At 34.6% G+C, this 4945-nt stretch overlaps 1 long non-coding RNA gene across 1 annotated transcript; it reads left to right on the forward strand.

The window, feature by feature from the left end:
* Positions 1-1620: 1620 nt before the first annotated feature.
* On the forward strand, positions 1621-4416 carry LOC113290272. The gene is made up of 3 exons (XR_003331572.1): positions 1621-1941; positions 3157-3233; positions 3816-4416. It is a non-coding gene; the product is annotated as an uncharacterized LOC113290272 (long non-coding RNA).
* The last annotated feature ends 529 nt before the right edge of the window (positions 4417-4945 follow it).

Genomic DNA, 4945 nt, shown 5'->3' on the forward strand with positions numbered 1-4945 from the left:
CTGTTTAATTTCATCAATAATCAAGCTACTAACTAGTTTCTTCGATATCCGTGGCATGTTAACAAATCCACCAACACAAGTATGCTGATTATTTAGTTCCTTGATAATAAAAGGACTTCCTACAACACCATCAACAGACACAGCATATAAATGCCAGTCACATTTCTCCTCTTTGTTCTTATTAGCACAACGTGCACCAATCCTCAACTTCTCATTCCTATATACCATGTATTCATAACCAGCTGCTGCGTGATACTTCTGTAAATCACAACGAACTTGTTCAACACCTCCCGGAAACAACTGTTCAACTCCTTGAAAGAGATGTAACCAGTGAGCAGACTTCAACGGTTCCTTAATTTTATCTGGAACATCATAATCAATCCGTGGCTTCTCAAAAGGTATAATTCCAGAACTTTGTGGCTGGTCATCAAAAGCTATAATTCCTGAACTTATTGAACCAGAAATCTCAGTTTTATGACTAACGAGTAACTCCATAATCCCTTCTTTATTATACATACTAAATAGAGCCAAACATTGAAGATCAAAATCAGAATGAATGACCTTTTGCTGATCATCAACCATGTGAAAAATTTCCATAGAAGGAGGAGAGAATTCACACCAACTTGAGCATATACTAGTCTTCAAATTAGCAAAAGACTCTTGGAGGCCAATACGAAGAGTTAAACAATCTTCTTTGTGACATACAAGTGCGAGAACAGAATCCATAATCTACAGAACAAAATGATGAAACCAAAAACAGTTTCACCAGATGTGAATATCAACAACAATTTTTTTTTTGAAAAACAGTTCCAAAGAGATGGAATCCTTCATAAGAACATCAACACAAACATAAAAAAACATATGCTAACATCAATTCAGTTTATTCGACAAGAGTGACTAGCAAATTCACACAAACAAAATCAAAAATCAACACAAAAAAGAGAATTGAATACCTGAAAAGTTGATTGATTCTTTGAAGACGAAGATGATCAACACGAAGTTGATTGATTGTTCAGCTGGATTCTTCAATTCGAGATTCAATTTCAACTTGAAAAGTGGAAATATGATTTCAGCTAAACTGAATTGCAACCAGATCTCGAATAACGAATTGGATTCTTCTCTTCTTCGAACAACTACGTTTATCTTCTCTTCTTCGAACAACTGAATTGGATTCTTCTACGTATCTCGAATAAACAGATCTCAAAACTTGTAGCTTCTCCTCCGGTTCTTCAATCAAACAAACCTAAAATTGCTCTCTCAATTTTTGAATTGAAATTGGGAGAAGATGATGACGAATCTTTGAATTGAAACGAAAAAAACGAAGAAAACTAGGAAAGAAGAATCACACTTTCATCTGATATGTTCGGTTCAGAGAGGAAATTTTTTTCTTTCTTGTTTCCGCCAAACTTTCCTTTGAAAGTGTTTTTATATGCGGAAGGTTAATTTTGGAATTTAGAAATCAAATAAAAACTGAATTTTAAAATTTTTATTTGAATTGGGGTTTTTGTCCCAGTTTTGTTTGAAACGGTTTTTATTTGTTAAAAATAAAATGACCGGTTTTTTCTTATCACTAGTTTGTTCACCTAGGGGTTTTGTCACTAGTTTTGTTTTATTTATCTGATTAATTTTTCTCTCTCTTCTTTCGGATTCTCCAAAGAAACGAAAAATATGAAACCCTAGGTTTTGGTTTCAATCATCTCTAGTGGTGGGTTTGATTCAGTCGGAGAATTTGATTTGAATCTTCATCTCGATTTCTTTCGGCTGATTCTCATCTCAATTTCAATTTTTATTTCGATTTCAATCTTCATCTCGATTGAAATCATAACTTTCCCAAGTTCTTCTTCTGATTTACATCCGTAGAACAATCATTCAATTCGCCGAGCAGGATATTGTTGGCTCTGGTCTTCAGTTTTTCTTCTCCCCTGACATGATATGATACAGGTAACTGGAAACACTATTTCTTAATTTTCTCTATATTTTTTGCTTGAAATGTTAGTAGGGGTTAGGAATTGTTGAATTATTAATTCTGTTTGTTTCTATGAACTTAATTGGGTGAATTTTGATGGGGAAGTGAAGAAGTGATTGATTTTGGTGAATATCGGGTCCCAATGTAAATCTTGTTAGAACTTAAAGAACAAATGGAGTCTTGTTTTGGGGGATTAAAAATAGGTTTATTAAATCTAGGGTTTGAAGAAAGTCTATCCATTTATCTAATAGCTGATTGGAAGCTTGTTTTTCTGGTAGAAATTTTAACAAAAATTGTTTAGCTTCTTGTAAAATTGTCTCTCTACGGAATGATACTTGGGATACCTAAAGGCAACAACAGTATCGTCAGTATCATGAACAAAGATGCATTTGCTTAATTACATATGGCTGGTTGTTGTTGTTGTTGGCTTATGAGTGTTGAACATGTATTAGCGCTTACTAGTTCATTTGAATGAAAGGAGACTTGAGTTAGTTGGCTTATTAGTGTTGAATAAATTGTGTTTAATTTGTTGTTTGCGTAAAAGGGGTTTTGGGTTTAGTTGCTGGAGTTTTCCTGAGTGGTTGGGATGCTTGTTTTATTGTATGCTCTGTATGGCAAGACCTAATGTTACCTTGGAAGAACAAAGTGGGGGTCTATTTGTCTATTTTATTTAACATGGCTTTTCAGTTACTTTATGGAGTTTGTGGGTGCTTGCTATCATATGACTTCTGGTCAGGATGACTAGTTTCACTTTTATTTCATATTGAATTGCTCATCTATGTTAGGTTGTAAGTTATCTGGATTGTGTGTTTCTATTGAATATCACAAGACTATTTTGTTATGAATTGTGTCTTGGATTAGTTGCAAGACAGTCATAGTTTGTGTGTATTTATCATTCCCATGCACATGACATGACCCTGTTTGACAGGAGTAGTTTTACCTTGATTTCAAACTTCTGTCGAAAACTGGATATTTTTTTGACATCCTCATTGGCCGGTAATTAACTGTCAAGGTTCCTTCGTTATTGTTGCATATGAATCGAGATGAATGGATGGGTACCTTTATCTAATGTTATCTTCATAACTCTGTTTTCTATTGGGGTATAAATTAGTAGTTGAACCAGTTTACATGCTTTATATATTTTATTTATCAACTATATTTTATTCATCACCTACATTTTACTCTTGAAGGTGGTAGAAGTGCATTTTGTGTTGTCTCAAATCTCGACGCTGAATCTCTTAAACTTCAGAAAAGGAATCAGGCCCAGGTAAGATATTAAGAGTACTCATTCTAATGCTTACAAGGTTTCCACGGGCATTCAAACATGCATTTAATTTTTTTATCAGACTAACTCATGTAGGGCACGGTTAGCAAATCTAAGCATTTGGATATTTAAACAAATATTTCTATCAAGTTCGTAATCATGACTTAAATGTAGAGCATATGACTTCTGAGTCTTGGTGTTCATGTTAGAGCCCCCACCCGCAAGTAGCTCACAAAATAAATGATGACTTTATTTAAAAAGATACTATAATTGTATATGTGGAGTATATATAGCTGTATATAGATGATTCATGTGAGACGCACATTTTGTTAAGGTGTTTATAAATGATCATACTCGGGTCCGTGTCTCAAGATGTTACATATCTAATTAAAGAGATTCATAAATCTGCTAATGCTATTACATGTAAGAGAGGAATAAGCTATCCATGTGCAGTTTACACCAAGCCCAAGTGTGTTCCTGTAGAAGATTATTTGTCAATTAAGGAACCTATTCTTTCCATGTGTAGTAGTACTACAGACTTCTGTTTATGTACAGTAATTGTTTTTGTGCATATGTAACTGGTAGATGTCTGATATACCTCCTAGTAAAGACTGGATGGACGTACCTCGATTCTCAGATGAATATATTGATGGTATGATATCTTTTATTCAATTCGTAAAAGATAACTTAGGTGAGAATGAATGTTTCTGTCCATGCAACAAGTATCGTAACTACAAGAAGCTCAGCATAAAAAAGGTTTCGGAGGACTTATTTTTGTATGGGGTTGACAAGTCCTATAGATTTTGGGTTAATCATGGAGAACGTCTTCCTAGGATGAGTTCCGATGTACAGGTTCCTAGTTCATCAACTGCTAATCATTCTGAATCTGCATTCCCGAGAATGATGGACTTGTCCAACGACACACTTGAACACATCCATCCTAATGATCTTGACGACATGCTATTAATTTGTTGTGCGTGCGACAACCCATCAAATTTTGGCGCCGCTGTTGGAGAGCAGTCGCTAATTGATTTGTTATTTGTTTAGCTTGTTTTTGTTTTTAGATTTTTGTTTATATTCTCTTTTGTTCTTGTGAATCGTCATGTTTCCTTACGGAAATAACATGTATGGTGCACAATATCAATCATACAACAATGGTAATCAATATGGTTTTCAATTTCATTCATATGACAACTACCAACCATCCTATGGGTATAATCAAAACCAATCTTTTGGCTATGATCAAATATCCCACAGTACCTTACGGATATTCTCATACATGTCAACAACCTTGTGATGGGCATGTAAGTGAGCAATCACAGGGATGGGAGTATAGTTATGCTCTTAATAAGAAAATTTCTAGTTTTGTAGAATCGTGCCTTAAACTGGTACAACAGGGGCTCCATACCATGGATCAGAAAACACATGAGCAACTCCAAGAAATTCAAAGAAATGTGGACAATTTAAAGTTACAGCTTGCTCAACTCAGGGATACAAGGAACGAATAAGAAGTTTGGCCTCAAAACCAAATTAATTCTGAAATTCCTAACGAAGACAACAAATATTTTGACGATGAGCAACCTTTGGAAAGTCCACGTAATAATGAAGAAGTTATTCAAACTCCGGATCTTAATAATGATCATTCTCCTATTCAAAAGGAGGAGCCTTGGTATGACCGAACCATTGTTATGAATGGTGTAACATACTCAAATGCA

The sequence above is a fragment of the Papaver somniferum genome, chromosome 6 (genome assembly GCF_003573695.1).
Source record: "Papaver somniferum cultivar HN1 chromosome 6, ASM357369v1, whole genome shotgun sequence".
Classification (NCBI taxonomy): domain Eukaryota; kingdom Viridiplantae; phylum Streptophyta; class Magnoliopsida; order Ranunculales; family Papaveraceae; genus Papaver; species Papaver somniferum.